Consider the following 17,102-nt stretch of genomic DNA (forward strand, 5'->3'; position numbering starts at 1 on the left):
AAGAACATGGTATATCTTCTTCATCTGTTTGTGTCATCTTTGATTTCTTTCATCAGTGTCTTATAGTTTTCTGAGTACAGGTCTTTTACCTCCTTAGATAGGTTCATTCCTAGGTATTTTATTCTTTTTGTTGCAGTGGTGAATGGAATTGTTTCCTTAATTTCTCTTTCAGATCTTTCATTGTTAGTGTATAGAAATGCAAGAGATTTCTGTGCATTAATTTTGTATCCTGCAACTTTACCAAATTCATTGATTAGCTCTAGTAGTTTTCTGGTGGCATCTTTAGGTTTCTCTGTGTATAGTATCATGTCATCTGCAAACAGTGACAGTTTTACTTCTTCTTTTCCAATTTCTATTCCTTTAATTTCTTTTTTTCTCTGATTGCCGTGGCTAGGACTTCCAAAACTATGTTGAATAATAGTGGTGAGAGTGGACATCCTTGTCTCTTTCCTGATCTTAGAGGAAATGCTTTCAGTTTTTCACCATTGAGAACTGATGTTTGCTCTGGGTTTGTCGTATATGGCCTTTATTATGTTGAGATAGGTTCCCTCTATGCCCACTTTCTAGAGAGTTTTTATCATAAATGGGTGTTGAATTTTGTCAAAAGCTTTTTCTGCATCTATTGAGATGATCATATGGTTTTTATTCTTCAGTTTGTTAATATGGTGTATCACATTGGTTGATTTGCGTATATTGAAGAATACTTGCATCCCTGGGATAAATCCCACCTGATCATGGTGTATGATCCTTTTAATGTGTTGTTGGATTCTGTTTGCTAGTATTTTGTTGAGGATTTTTGCATCTATATTCATCAGTGATATTGGTCTGTAATTTTCTTTTTTTGTAATATCTTTGTCTGCTTTTGGTATCAGGGTGATGGTGGTCTCATAGAATGAGTTTGGGAGTGTTCCTTCCTCTGCAGTTTTTTGGAAGAGTTTGAGAAGGATGGGTTTTGGCTCTTCTCTAAATGTTTGATGGAATTCATCTGTGAAGCCATCTGGTCCTGGACTTTCATTTGTTGGAAGGTTTTTAATCAGTTTCAGTTTCATTACATGTGATTGGTCTGTTGATATTTTCTATTTCTTCCTGGTTCAGTCTTGGAAGGTTATACCTTTCTAAGAATTTGTACGTTTCTTCCAGGTTGTCCATTTTATTGGCATAGAGTTGCTTGTAGTAGTCTCTTATGATGCTTTGGATTTCTGTAGTGTCTGTTGTAACTTCTCCTTTTTCATTTCTAATTTTATTGATTTCAGTCCTCTCCCTCTTTTTCTTGATGAGTCTGGCTAATGGTTTATTAATTTTATCTTCTCAAAGAACCAGCTTTTAGTTTTATTGATCTGTGCCATTGTTTTCTTTGTTTCTATTTCATTTATTTCTGCTTTGATTTTTATGATTTCTTTCTTTCTACTAAGTTTGGATTTTATTTGTTCTTCTTTCTCTAGTTCCTTTAGTTGTAAGGTTAGATTGTTTATTTGAGATTTTTCTTGTTTCTTGAGATAGGATTTTATTGCTCTGAATTTCCCTGTTAGAACTGCTTTTGCTGCATCCCATAGGTTTTGGATCGTTGTGTTTTTGTTGTAATTTGACTCTAGGTATTTTATGATTTCCTCTTTGATTTCTTCAGCAATCTCTTGGTTATTAAGTAACATATTGTTTAGCCTCCATGTGTTTGTGTTTTTTACGTTTTTCTCCCTGTAACTGATTTCTAATCGCATAGTGTTGTGGTCAGAAAAGATGCTTGATACGATTTCAATTTTCTTAAATTTACTGAGGCTTGATTTGTGACCCAAGATGTGATCTATCCTGGAGAATGTTCTGTGTGCACTTGAGAAGAAAGTGTAATCTACTCTTTTTGGATGGAATGTCCTATAAATATCAATTAAATCTATCTGGTCTGTTGTGTCATTTAAAGCTTCTGTTTCCTTATTAATTTTCTGTTTGGATGATCTGTCTTTTGGTGTAAATGAGTTGTTAAAGTCCCCCACTATTATTGCATTACTGTTGATTTCCTCTTCTATATCTGTTAGCAGTTGCCTTATGTATTGGGGTGCTCCTATGTTGGGTGCATATATATTTATAATTGTTATGTCTTCTTCTTGGATTGATCTCTTGATCATTATGTAGTGTCCTTCCTTGTTTCTCGTAACAGTCTTTATTTTAAAGTCTACTTTATCTAATATGAGTATTGCTACTGCAGCTTTCTTTTGATTTCCATTTGCATGGAATATCTTTTTCCATCCCCTCACTTTCAGTCTGTATGTGTCCCTAGGTCTGAAGTGGGTCTCTGGTAGACAGCATATATATGAGTCTTGTTTTTTTATCCATTCAGTGAGCCTGTGTCTTTTGGTTGGAGCATTTAATCCATTCACATTTAAGGTAATTATTGATATGTATGTTTCTATTCCCATTTTCTTAATTGTTTTGGTTTTGTTGTTGTATGTCTTTTCCTTCCCTTGTGTTTCTTGCCTAGAGAAGTTCCTTTAGCATCTGTTTTAAAGCTGGTTTGGTGGTGCTGAATTCTCTTAGCTTTTGCTTGTCTGTAAAGGTTTTAATTTCTCTGTTGAATCTGAATGAGATCCTTGCTGGGTAGAGTAATCTTGGTTGTAGCTTTTTCCCTTTCATCACTTTAAATATGTCCTACCAGTCCCTTTTGGCTTGCAGAGTTTCTGCTGAACGATCAGCTGTTAACCTTATGGGGATTCCCTTGTATGTTATTTGTTGTTTTTCCATTGCTGCTTTTAATATTTTTTCTTTGTTTTTAATTTTTGATAGTTTGATTAATATGTGTCTTGGTGTGTTTCTCCTTGGATTTATCCCATATGGGACTGTCTGTGCTTCCTGGACTTGATTGACTATTTCCTTTCCCTTATTAGGGAAGTTTTCAACTATAATCTTTTCAAATATTTTCTCAGTCCCTTTCTTTTTCTCTTCTTCTTCTATAATTTGAATTCGACCCCTATAATTGGAACGTTGGTGTGTTTAATGTTGTCCCAGAGGTCTCTGAGACTGTCCTGAATTCTCTTCATTCTTTTTTCTGTATTCTGCTCTGCAGTAGTTATTTCCACTATTTTATCTTCCAGGTCACTTCTCCGTTCTTCTGCCTCAGTTATTCTGCTATTGATTCCTTCTAGAGAATTTTAAAATTTCATTTATTGTGGTGTTCATCATTGTTTGTTTGCTCTTTATTTCTTCTAGGTCCTTGTTAAATGTTTCTTGTATCTTCTCCATTCTATTTCCAAGATTTTGGATCATCTTTACTATTGTTACTCTGAATTCTTGTCCTGAACTCGCCTCTCCCACCTCAGAGGCACAGGCCTGACAGCCAGCTGGAGCACCAAGACCCTGTCAGCCACATGACCAGATATGTGGGGAGTTTCTTGCCTTTTGGGAAGTCTGAGGTCTTCTGCCAGCATTCAGTAGGTTTTCTGTAGGAGTTGTTCCACATATAGATGTATTTCTGATGTATTTGTGGGGAGGAAGATGATCTCCATGTCTTACTCCTCCGCCATCTTGAAGGTCTCCCCTTCAGTTGTTCTTAAATTTAAATGACTCTGTCTTGATAAAAATAGTTGAGAGCCTTTTTCTTTAGGCTGTGATAGTGGTCAAAGCACTGTTGTCCTTCCTTGCTGACATTCGATTTACATGCCTTACTCTTTCTCAGTCATTTTTATATCTGACCCTCTAAAATGACAACTATAAAATCATTGGGAGGAAAATGGTAAAGAAAACAGAAAATTCTACTGAACTTCTCATAGTCCATTAGGTATGTATTGAAATTGTGAAGAATCAAACTTGATTTGCCATTTATGAAAAATTAAACATGAACAGATACATATATCTATGTACCTATGTACATCTGTAATCCATTAGGTGATTTGCAATAATGAAGGAATAGAGATGTCAGTAATCCAAAGTGGAAAGTAATTGAACATGTGGAGGGTGGTATTCTAGAATTTCATTTGAAACAAAATCATTATATCTTGAAGCAGAGTGCTACTTTGTATTGTTTTACTGAGGTGTAATTAACATTCAGTAAAATGCACATATCATGTGTCCAGTTCAAGGAGTTCTGCCAATTTTATACACTGTAACTTCTACCAAAAGAGATAGAAAGTATTTTTATCACCATAGAAACTACCCTCATGCCTCTTTCCAGCCATTTTCCTCACCCACCCTCCGAAAGGTTACCACTTTCTTACTCTGTATTTCTGACACCATAGGTTTGTTTTGCTTAGTCTTGGACTTGACATAAATAGAGTCATACAGTAGTATGTGCTTTTTTATGTCTGACTCTTTCCTGTAACATGATGTTTCTGAGATTTATCTGTGTTGTGTGTATCAGTGGTTTGTTCTCTTTTATTGATGAATAGTATTCCATTGTATGAATATACCACAATTTGTTTATCTCATTTCTTATTTTTTTTAAAAAATATTTATTTATTTATTATTTATTTTTGGCTGCGTTAGGTGTTTGTTGCTGTGTGCAGGCTTTCTCTAGTTGTGGTGAGCGGGGGATTCTCTTCGTTGTGGTGCGTGGGCTTCTCACTGCAGTGGCTTCTCTTATTGCAGAGCATGGGCTTTAGGCACGCGGGCTTCAGTAGTTGTGCCTCCTGGCTCTATAGTGCAGGCTCAGCAGCCGTGGCGCATGGGTTTAGTTGCTCCGCGGCATGTGGGATCTTCCCAGACCAGGGCTCAAACCTGTGTCCCCCACATTGGCAGGCGGATTCTTAACCACTCCACTCTTAGGGAAACCCTACACAATTTTTTAAAAAATTTGTTTATTTGGCCGCACCAGGTGTTAGTTGCGGCACGCGGGATCTTCGTTGCCATGTGCAGGATCTTTTGGTTGTGGCATGCAGGATCTTTAGTTGCTGCACGTGAACTGTTAGTTGCTGCAAGTGGAATCTAGTTCGCTGACCAGGGATTGTACCAGGCCCCCTGCATTGGGAGCACAGAGTCTTAGCCCCTGGGCCACTAGGGAAGTCCCCAAATTTTAATTTTTAATGTTGCCAAATTTTAGTGCTGTTAGCCTTTTTTATTTTAGCCATACTAGAGGATGTAAAATGGTACCTCATTATGGTTTTAAGTTGCATTTTCCTGACGATTAAGGACGTTGAATGCTTTATCATGTGCTAATTAGCTATCCTTTATTTTCTTTTGTGAAGCATCTGTTCAAGTCTTTTGCCTGTTTTTTTCATTGGGTGATTCATCTTTTTATTGTTGTTTGCAGGAGTTCTTTATATATTCTGAGTACAGGTCTTTTGTCTGGTACGTGTGTTGGAGATTTTTTTTAACCTAGGCTTTGGCTTTTCTATTTGTTTTCTTAATGATATGATGAGCAGAAATTTTTTATGGAGTCATTTTATTAACTTTTAATTTTATGGTTAGTGTTTTTTTATGCCAATCCCCAGGGTTGCAAAGCTTTCTTTAAAAAAAGCTTTTCTTGGGCTTCCCTGGTGGCACAGTGGTTGAGAGTCCACCTGCCGATGAAGTGGACATGGGTTCGTGCCCTGGTCTGGGAAGGTCCCACATGCCGTGGAGCGGCTGGGCCGTGAGCCATGGCCACTGAGCCTGCGCGTCCGGAGCCTGTGCTCCTCAACGGGAGAGGCCACAATAGTGAGAGGCCCGCGTACCGCAAAAAAAAAAAAAGCTTTTCTTCTTTAAAGCTTTCTTTTTCTAGGTTTTAGATCTTTGTTCCATCTCAGATTAATTTTTGTGTTATGATGGGAGGTAGGGGTTTAGGTTTATTTTCCTTTCATACAGATATCCAGTCGTTGCAGCAACATAGGTTAAAAAATCTTTGCCATTAGATTGACTTGGCAACTTAATTGAAAATAAGATGAGCTACTGTGTAATTTAGTTTTGCTTATATTGTCAGTTTCTTAAGAAGGGTCCTGTATCTTTAAAACAAACAAAGCAACAACTTTTATGCACCTCTTCCATACTGCAGCTAGACTGAGATTGCTCTAGGGCTAGTTACCATGTATTTCCTGATGGAGGTGCTAATAATGAATTTGAATTTTATTTTATTTATTTTTTAGCCACCCCACCGGGCATGTGGGATGTTAATTCCCGATCCCTGCGCCCCCTGCAGTGGAAGCACAGAGTCTTAACCACTGGACCTCCAGGGAAGTCTCTAAGTTTTAATTTTAAATGGCTTTTCTGTTGGTTGAGTTAATGGAGCCGATCTCATTTCAGTAGAAGTTGCACCCTGAGCAAGCTACAGAGAGCTTAATATTTTCCTGTTTATTGACTTGGTCAAAATAGATGTAAATATATATATACATATAAAACCCATGCATTTTAGTTTTCATCTTTCTACTGCACTACCCCAGTCCAATCTTTTTTTTTTTTTTGCGGTACGCGGACCTCTCACTGTTGTGGCCTCTCCCGTTGCGGAGCACAAGCTCTGGACGTGCAGGCTCAGTGGCCATGGCTCACGGGCCCAGCCGCTCCACGGCATGTGGGATCTTCCCGGACCGGGGCACGAACCCGTGTCCCCTGCATTGGCAGGCGGACTCTCAACCACTGCGCCACCAGGGAAGCCCCAGTCCAATCCTTTTTGACACAGTTCCTGAATTTGTCTTGGAACAGTTTCTAAGGAGACAGGTTGGTTCTTTTTTCTTCCAGATTTTATTGACTGATAACACAATACAATGATAACATTTTTAAAAGAACGTCAGCTTAACCATGTTACTCTAATGTAATTGTTTCATTTTTCCTCATTTCCTTCCAGGCTTTGTTCATCCACATACCTATTTCTGTATGGTTGAAATCATAGTGTACATGTGCTTTTCTGTGATAACCAGTGGACATCGTGTTCTGTATGTGGGTCACCCTTGTTAGTAAAGATAAATAAAGCTGGAGATGGAGATGAGACCACTAGGGGACTTAGCAGTGGGAAATCTTGAATCCAAAGCTTAATTAAAATTGAAGTCGAACAAAGTTAAGATTTTCAGAGACAGGGTTACCCTTCCATGGAAATGCGGGACAACTTTTGTTTCCCTATTCTCTCTCTCTCTCTTTTTTTAATGTATAACAGCTTTATTGAAATATAATTCACATATACAATTCACCCATTTACAGCGTACAAGAAAATGGATTTCAGTATATTCACAGAGTTGTGCAACCATCACCACAGTTCATTTTGGAACATTTTCATCACACCAAAAAGAAACCCCTGGGACTTCCCTGACAGTCCAGTGGTTAAGGCTCCAAGCTCCCAATGTAGGGGGAGTGGGTTTGATCCCTGGTCGGGGAACTAAGATCCTACATGCCACGTGCCGTGGCCAAATAAATAAATATCAATAAATTAAAAGAAAAGAAAAGAACCCCCTTGACCATTAACAGTCACTACCTACTTCCTCCCAACACCCCTAGCCATAGGCAACCATTCTGCTTTTTGTCTCTATGAATTAGCCTCTTCTGGACATTTCATATAAATGGAATCATACAATATATAGTCTTTGTGACGGGCCTCTTTCACCATTTGTGACGGGCCTCTTTCACCATTATACTCTTATAGTTTGCTCTGAGAATCATATTACAAGGTAGGTTCCTCCACAGATGTGCACACTTTTTGACCTGTAGAGAGATACACTCCCTTTGGTACATATGCTCAAACACTTACACCTACTCACTAAGGGAGGAACACAAACACACCAAGACGAACTTACAAACTAAGGTAATTCATACATGGAGATAACCCTTTACAAATAAACAGTTTCATATCTGGGCATATCTAAGCACTAATATCACTACACGTACGCACATGTGAACACAACTCCTGAAGCATATGTGAGAAAATGGGTGAGAATATGATAAACTGGGAGGAAAAGAGGCCTGAGTGGACAAGAGTGAATGAGAGTGTGATGATGGCAAGTTGTGTTTATTTCAAAGTGTATTCTCCTGGTGTTTAAAACACTTTCTAGAGCTCTTCATCTTTTAAACCAGTAGTAATTGTCTGATATGTTTGTATTATTTAATACGTATATAGGCTTGTAGGAAAGATTGTTGTAATTAGCTTATTATATAGCAGTCCTTTTGAGCAGGATGTTATTAACTGTAAAGTAGGGGATTTGCACATGGAAAAGTATAACCAACAAAATATTTTAGTTCCCTGGGTGTGGTGTTATCATTTTAATGAGGAGTTGTTAAGGAATATTTCCTTGATATGCATACCAGTGAAAAGAGGATACACTGTAATGTATACAAACGTATACGTTATAAGTCTGACATCTTCAGGCAACCCTTACCCTGGAGCAAGCGTGGCAAGATTTGATATAACCCCAGGATTTATTTTTGTTTGTGGTGGGCGATTATTAACCCAAGTTAGTATTCTTAAAGAATTGTTCCTTTTTTTTCTTTCTTTTGTCTTTAATGGCCACTGGGATGCTTGCTTGGCTTGAGGGTGGGATTAGAGGGGTGGGGAGATGGGGAAGAAAGTTTAATTTGATTGGGAAATATCAATAAATGATTATTTAAAAGTCAGCCCCCCACTTTTTTTCCACTCCTTTGTCCCAAAGATCTACAGTTTCTTAGAGAAAATCACAGAACCATACACAGAAATGGACCGCGACAGATTTGCACATTTTTATCTCTGCAAAGCCTTCTGTGCAGCTCGGCCCTTCTGTCAGCTGTCAGCACACCCTCTACAGCTGCTTTTTCTTTGCCACTTTTCTGGAGCCCCCATTACTCCTCGTCAAATGATCTCACTTCGTACTCTCCTAAGATATCAGACGACATCGCAAGTGAACTGCTGGATATAGTTTGCTCCCCACCACAGGACAGCCCTTGTCACTGCATTCAGCTTCTTAGCCTTCCCATCTGACATATTCTCTTTTCTATCTTTTCCCACTGCCAGATAGGAATTCTGGCTTATAACTCCTTTTGAATGGGATACCAGGGGAGCCTCTTCAAAGAAATGTTCTAACTGGTCCCTGAAAGATGTGAAAGGATTTGAACATGAAAAATGGTAGAAAAGGATATTTCACGTGTAACGAACAGTGTAGTCTGAGGGCTGGAGGCAGAAGAGCGGGGAACTGTATTTACTTCTTTGGCTATGATCCAGGGTGTGTGAAGGTCATGCCTTCCCCTTTACTTGACTTTTCTTCCTCTTTTCCCTGGCTCCCTTCCCATCCTCCTTCCACCCCTTTTTAGCATGTCCTTTGATGTCTTTGCTTAGATATTGCTCCTCCCCACTTCTCTCTAGTTAAATCTATCCTTCCCTGACCACCCATAGCGATCTCTGAACTTCTGTATCACTAGTTGCCAGTCCCATTCATTTGTCAGTTAAATATGTATTGCCTTGATTTAAAAAGGAAAAAAAAAAAGCTTTATGTGCATGTCTCATTTTCCCAAATAGAGTTTATTAATCAAGGTTCTTAGGTCTCAGGGAACACCACCCATTTAAGCTAGGCTACTAGAAGATATGGCAGCAGGGCTGGGAGTTGTAGTGGGTTTTTACCCTGTTAAGGCAGCTGTGCTCCTTAAAATGAACTACAGCTGGAACCCAGAGCAGGCACTTGGAAAGTCCCTGTCCTTTCTCCCTCTGCCTGCAGTTTTGCATGGACTGTCTTTGGCTTCTTTCTGTGCCTCTGCTTCATTCCAGAACAGTAATTTGGATTTTTTTAAATACTGTGCATAACACTATTACCTATCTTGATTACTGAGTTTCTTGGCATCCTGTTAAATCTTGCACCTGAGGCAAATGCCCCAGCGCTGCTCCATTCTCTCCTTTATAGACTGGCTTTCTCTACTCTCTCTTGCTTTCTTTCTCTCTTCTGCTTTCACCTTAGCTTCAGCTTCAATGTGACTTTATCTTGCTCTGATGCTGCCTCCAGACTGGATGATATATGATCTCTCGGCTTAGGTTTTGTTTCTCAGCTTTCCAGATTCCTGGGGAAGAACTGGATTTGATGTATCTTGCTTGGGCTAGGGGTACTGCCTGTACCGAATATCTGTGAGGGAGGGGCACTGTTATGGTTGTATACTTCACAGGGCCTGGGGTAAGGGTCCCAGAGAAAGCGGTTTAGGGTTGGTCATCCCCAAACATGCTTACTTTAGTACCAGAGGTGAGAGGGAAGTGACCATGTCATTGTTTTTGTATCTGCACTGCATCTGGCAGATTAACAGCTAAAACGTGGGTGTGCCTCTTTAGTACTTGTTTATTGCTGTGACTCCCTGACCATTTGGATTACCTTTTGGGCATAACAGGCTAATCAGAGAAATATTTTTTAAATTTATTTATTTATTTATTTAGGCTGCATTGGGTCTTTGTTGCTACATGTGGGCTTTCTTTAGTTGCGGCGAGCGGGGGCTACTCTTCGTTGTGGTGCATGGGCTTCTCATTGCGGTGGCTTCTCTTGTTGCGGAACCTGGGCTTTAGGCATGCAGGCTTCAGTACCTGTGGTGCGCGGGTTCAGTAGTTGTGGCGCACAGGCTTAGTTGTTCTGCGGCAAGTGGGATCTTCCCGGACCAGGGATTGAACCGTTGTCCCCTGCATTGGCAGGCAGATTCTTAACCACTGGGCCACCAGGGAAGTCCCAGAGATTTTTTTTTTTTTTCGGTACGCGGGCCTCTCACTGTTGTGGCCTCTCCCGTTGCAGAGCAACAGGCTCCAGACGTGCAGGCCCAGCGGCCATGGCTCATGGGCCCAGCCGCTCCACGGCATGTGGGACCTTCCCAGACCGAGGCACGAACCCGTGTCCCCTGCATCGGCAGGCGGACTCTCAACCACTGCACCACCAGGGAAGCCCCCAGAGATATTTTTAATATCAAAAATATTACCAAAATTTGTTTTATCATCATTTGAAAAATTTCTAATTTTAGAGCAAATTAACTTTTTTTAAACATTTTTGAAATTTATTTTCTAGTTCAGAAAGAATAGAGGAGTAGAATATTGATAATCAGGGCTTCCCTGGTGGCGCGGTGGTTGAGAGTCCGCCTGCCGATGCAGGGGACATGGGTTCGTGCCCCAGTCTGGGAAGATCCCACATGCCGCGGAGCGGCTGGGCCTGTGAGCCATGGCCGCTGAGCCTGCGCATCCAGAGCCTGTGCTCCGCAACGGGAGAGGCCACAACAGTGAGAGGACCGCGTACTGCAAAAAAAAAAAAAAAAGAATATTGATAATCAACTAAATAAAAAGTGATAAGTCTTTACAGACTCTGCCCCCCAGTCTTATTAGGATATGGTAAAATCAGGTACTCCCATCATTGATCTCAAATCTTATTGAGTCCCACCCCCTTATTATTTTGTTATATACTTAGTATCTGCTATGTTGCAGGTACTATGTTGGGCTGATAATATAAAAATAAGTGCCTGGGGACTTCCCTGGTGGCACAGTGGATAAGACTCCATGCTCCCAATGCAGGGTTCCTGGGTTTGATCCCTGGTCAGGGAGCTAGATCCCACATGCATGCCACAACGAAGAGTTCGCATGCCACAACTAAGGAGCCCATGAGCTGCAACTAAGGAGCCCGCCTGCCTCAACTAAGACCTGGTGCAACCAAATAAATAAATACTAAAAAAAATAAAATAAAAAAAAATAAGTTCCTGCCCTTAAAGGGCTCACAGTCTATGAAGAAGATATGTATTAAGCAACTGATTATGATGAGATAAATGTGGATAGAAGTGTAGGCAAAGTGGTGACTTAACACCTCTCTTCTTCTGTTGCTTTCTTTGTACACTCATTGTCTCTCATTTTTTTATATTCCCTTTTTTAGTCTTCATTGCTCTCAACCAGTCTTTGCAATTAATTGTCCGGATTATATGGATCTCAGTATGGTAATATCTCATTTACCTAGTATGAAATAATGAAGTATTCCTTAAAAATGAATTTTGAAGATAATGACTTCATTGGCTAAAATTTATTGAACCCTTGCTCTGTGTCAAAACTGTTCTAATTGATTTATATGTATTCATTTAATGAATTAATGTATCAGCCCCATGAGATAGGTACTATTATTATTCTCATTTTAAAAACAGAGAGACAAAATGTAGTTTACTGTCTTGCCTAAGATTACAAAGTGAAATATCTGTAAGAAGGTTGAGATCCTTTTAAAAAATCTATTTTGAATGTCATTTTTGGTAAAATGCATTATAAAACTTTTCCTGGTCTTCTTAAATGAAGTTCTTCAAACTTAATTTAAGCAAGATGATTTGGAGGATATAGAATTTTGAATTCATTGCATGCATCAGGTGTATTATTCTGTGCTACTGAATTGCCTTCGGAGGTTGTTGCTGTTCATGGACTATTGGTAATTACATTAAATTGTCCCACACTTTAGTGCTTTACTTTATAGTTTTTCCTTTGCTTTTGCCTCCAGCTGCGGCTTCTTAATTACCAATTACTGTCATATCAGTAACTTGTTTCTGTTAATGTGTGGTGTGTAGTAACAAAAGTAAAAGCATGGTAGAAACTAAGTATTTTATAGAGGCAGTATGATATAGTATAAAAAGCATGGATTTTAGGGTCAGGTTCAAATCTCACATCTACTGTTGAGAAAGAAGTTATATATCCTTGAGCAGTCTCTTTATTCTGAGCCTTAGTTTCATCATTTATGAAATGGGGATAGCAATATTTTGCAGAGTTATTATGAGGAGATGTATTTGGTAAAGTAAATACCTGGCAAATAATAGGTATGCAAATAAAAATTGATACCTTTATTTTTCTCTTCATTATGTTGGAATATGGCATATGGCCTCTTTGTTAATCCGAGAAACTCAGGTAAATGAAAGAAACTTGTTTCTAAGATGTAAGAAAGATGTAGACACTTTTATTCTATCACTTAAAAATATTAGTTTACAGTTGGTGTCATAAGTGTTAATTTGAGCATTACCCTAAACTTCTGTTTTGGGCCCTTGTACTAAGCTCTCAGTAACCTCCTCTCCTTCTCTGCTTTAAATTAAGTTGCCTTTACTTCTTTCTAGGTGGCTTTCTTGATTTTCCTTGTTTGCTATTAAAGGAAAAATGTCCCTTAGCCCTTTTCAAAAGAACCTATGCCAAGGCAGACCTTATGACACTGGGGGCAATAAACCAAGCTTCTTGGCCAATAACAGTGACTTCTGAGACTTCCTTTCTTTCATCAGTTCTGCTTTTTTCAGCTATCTCCATCTTAAATATGAATTTGTTTTTCTTTCTAGCCCCACCCCCTTCCATTTCTCCCTTCTCAGAAACTATCCACATTAGCTGTATGGTTATTATTTCACTAGTTTTATATAGTTTGGTTTTTATTGTGTGTGTATATGTATTTCTCAAAGGCTATATTTTGGTAATTTTTATTATTTATAGGGAACTCTCCTATCTTAATATGATAAAAAATTTGGCACCAGAGGTTTTGCCTTCTGTCTTGAAATTCCAGTAAAAACCTGTGATATCCTCTCCTTACTGCACTGTCAGATGCTTCACCACATGCAAGTACTCCAGCTCAAGTCACCAAAAAAAGTTTTTGAACAATTTTACCGAGGCATAATTTACATATCATAAAAGTCATCCTTTTTAAGTGTACAATTCAGTAATAGCAAATAACATTTTCCTATCAAAAACTCTTCAGCGGGCTTCCCTGGTGGTGCAGTGGTTGAGAGTCCGCCTGCCGATATAGGGGACACGGGTTCGTGCCCCGGTCCGGGAAGATCCCACATGCCGCGGAGCGGCTGGGCCCGTGAGCCATGGCCGCTGAGCCTGTGCGTCCGGAGCCTGTGCTCCGCAACGGGAGAGGCCGCGACGGTGAGAGGCCTGCGTATCGCAAAAAAAAAAAAAAAAAAAAAACAAACTTCAGTGCTGTCTTTAGTCTATAAAAGGATAGTCATGTTTTTGTTCCCAAGGTCATTTATGGTGGGTTGTGTGGTCTTGCTCCTGGCTGCCATGTGGTTACATACACATACCCCATCTGTTGGTTATTGCTTCTGTTATTCACTCTGGATATCATAGTACTTCATTAACAGTGAGGTTCTCTATAGTTGGGACACTGAGTCAAAGTGGTGGGACACTACCATTTTGTTGAAGAATGGCTCCTTTTGGGCATTAACTGAGGGAACTCATTCTCTCATCTTAGGTATTCTCCACCTGATGAGAATTATACTCCAGGGCCTTCCAAATCTCTCTGATTGGTTCTGTATTCCCCACTTCCCCCTTGAGACGTAAAGACATTATGTAAATTTAGGCATGTGCCTCTCCAAACATAACTGCTTCTCCATGTTACTCTGAAAATTAATTCAATAATTGCTATAGCAAACTTGGTATGCCCCTAGTCCCCTGAAATTGATTAGGGTAGAACGAGTGGTATCCCTAAAAGTCACAAGTGTGCTTTTTCTCCAAAGGTGTATATGAAATACTTCACCGTGTAGGAGTGGGGCATGGTCCACTGGGGGGCATGCATTCATAGCAGGCGGGGCATCAGACACCTGAATCAATGGCAAGTATTGGGGCTAAATGGTGTGGTGCATCCTGAGTGTTGTTGACCTGCGGAGTGGAAAAGAGGCCAAGTAGGGTTGGAGGAGCTAAGAAAGGCTTTGGAGAAGATGGACTTGAGCTAGTCTTTGAAGGGTATGCAAGTTTGGATAGGATGGAGAAGTGAAATTTGGGGTTGGGGTAGGGAGGATTGTTGAAGAGAAGTGCAGACCATATTGGGAAACAAATGAGGCAAAAAGGTAAAAGTGAACTTAGGATATTTGTGAGACCCTGAGGAAACCAGGCTGATTAGAGCTGAGGATTCCTAGTAATTCGTAGTGAAAGTGGAAAAGTGGAGTTTTATCAAAATCACAGGAGAAACTGTCAAAATACAAGCACCTAACAAATAAGAAAAAAATTCTTAGCAAAGGAATGAAATGTAAAAGCAGTGTTTCAGGAAGCATAGTCAGGTGACTGTGATCAAGATCGTTAGAGCAGGAAGGCAAGAGCTCAGTCAGGCAAGGAGTTTGCTTGCCCCTAGGAGGAAGGGCTTGGTAAAGCATTGTTTTTTACTTCCTTTCTTTATGCGACTCCAGAAATTTCCCTAGGTACTGGAACTGTTCCTGGGAAGGGGCAGGGTCCAAAAACTGAAGGCTTTGAAGGCCTGCACAGAACTTCAGAAAAGTTATTTCTCTTTATGTTTCCTTAGGGAAAAGGAATAAAACACCCCAAAACTGGCCCCATCCCAGTTTCAGAGTCTCAGTTATATAGGACCTTTGGGCCCAAGCTGTGGAGCTTTGGAGAATATATATATTTCTCTTTAAATGATTCTTACTATTGCTCTCATAGATTGTTAGTCTTTTTTCCCCTTAATTAATGTTCTGAAATTCTTTTAATAGGACTCTCTAATGGCTGATGCTTTTCCTTGTTTTGCTTTTCCACCAAAGCACTTTTTGCTATTACCTGGGGGTGGCATGCATAAGGTCAGAGGCAATACTTGTTACTGTTTTTTCATACACAGCAACAAAATGCAACAAATGATTGAGTTACTATTTAAATTAAAAATAAAATAAATGCGCATGATACAAAGCTCAAAAGTGACTACTGGATATCTGGTGAACACTCTCCCTGTATCTTTAGCTCTCTAGTTTGTCTCTGGTTCTTGTGGATCTTTCCAGAGTTATTCCCAAGGCACTTATTTTTAAAAGTTGAGTGATCTTAGACTTTTAGATTTGGAAGGACCATAGGGGTCATTTGTCAACCGTTAGTGTTTCTTGTGGTATAGAGAAAAGTGGGCCAGATTTGAGGAATGGACATGGGTGAATTAATGGGGTTGAGTGACTCCTCTAAAATTTCTTAGAATATCACCATCTGAAACTAAAGCCTTTATGAAGCTTGTTTCCCAAAGGTCTCTTTCCTAAATTCCAAATCTATTTTTCCAATCTATTTTCCTTGTTCTAAAGTCTTTTTCCTAATATCCTCCAGTACTGTCCTACTCTTGATTGTCTTGGATTTAATATTTAATTAAAATAGAGACAGTAATTAGATACTTTTAAATTTATTTTAAAAAAAGAAAATGAAATAAAGAACAAGACAGAAGTGCCTGTGCTGCTTTATACTTCAGTAGTTTTACTGTATTACTAAAATTTATATTTAATTTTGTGATTAAAATTCTTTTGCATTCGTTCTTATGATTTATGATGTATTGGGAATTCATGTTTTCATAGAAACAGTTCTAATTTTATTATGGGAAAATAGGAAATGATCTGTAGAAATTTGCTTTATTTGGCAACTTTCAAGAAAGCATTTATTAATATGGTCATTCCACTTTAACTTCTTTTTATCTAGTACATAACAACATAGGCCCATGTTTGACTTCATTATTTACTTTTTTTTTTTTTGCGTTGCGCGGGCCTCTCACTGTTGTGGCCTCTCCCGTTGCGGAGCACAGCCTCCGGACGCGCAGGCTCAGCGGCCATGGCTCACGGGCCCAGCCGCTCCGTGGCATGTGGGATCTTCCTGGACCGGGACACGAACCCGCATCCTCTGCATCGGCAGGCGGACTCTCAGCCACTGCGCCACCAGGGAAGCCCATTATTTACTTTTTTTCATTGTTTAATCTGTTCTGGTTTTTCAAGTCACTTTCCTAAAGTATGTCACGTTATTGTTTTTGTGTTTACCTAGCATAATTCAGCTCTCATATTTTTCCTTTCTACTTATACATTGTTCATGTTGGCAAGTTTGAGTTAGTGTTTCCTTAAGATCATAGACATTAGAGCTACAAGAGACCTGAGGACATTGAGCCTGGGAATGAAGTGAATAGGCTTCATCCCTTTGCCACTTCTCATCTGTTGATAGTGGCTGCCTAAAGACTGAGGCAGAATTTACCCTGACTGGGGAAAAGGCTGTTTTATTTCCCGTGTCTGGACCTGGAGAAGTCTACTGTCAGAACTAGGACATATCTTGGTTATTCCTCATCTAACCCAGAAAACTGAGGAGTGAAGTAACTTGCTCAAAGTCACAGAGCCCTTGAGTCCATGGATCTACTGACCCCCAATGCTAGGAGCTAAGTGCTAGGCCTTTTTTCTCCCTAAGAATTATGGATTTCTTTCTGGATTTTTTGGTTTGTTTTTCCTCTGCGAGTCATAATTGAATTATATTAAGTATATCAACTTGTCACAGTTTGTTGTATCTTCAGGAAAGACTCAGAAGT

The 17,102-nt window shown here is 39.5% G+C and overlaps 1 protein-coding gene across 4 annotated transcripts in view; it reads left to right on the forward strand.

Annotated features, from left to right (window-relative positions):
* Positions 1 to 17,102, forward strand: part of TMOD3 (tropomodulin 3) — an 84,420-nt gene that overhangs the window by 5,426 nt on the left and 61,892 nt on the right. The window contains exons 1-2 of one of the 4 annotated variants that reach the window (XM_060150087.1): positions 13,628 to 13,726; positions 14,320 to 14,414. The exons of 2 other annotated variants lie outside the window; for them this stretch is intronic. The gene's annotated coding sequence lies outside the window, so the exon portion shown is untranslated. Of the gene's footprint in view, positions 1 to 13,627; positions 13,727 to 14,319; positions 14,415 to 17,102 lie in introns of those variants that run through there. One more of the 4 variants, XM_060150077.1, reaches the window with a different exon arrangement.

This window comes from Lagenorhynchus albirostris, chromosome 1 (assembly GCF_949774975.1).
Source record: "Lagenorhynchus albirostris chromosome 1, mLagAlb1.1, whole genome shotgun sequence".
Lineage (NCBI taxonomy): Eukaryota > Metazoa > Chordata > Mammalia > Artiodactyla > Delphinidae > Lagenorhynchus > Lagenorhynchus albirostris.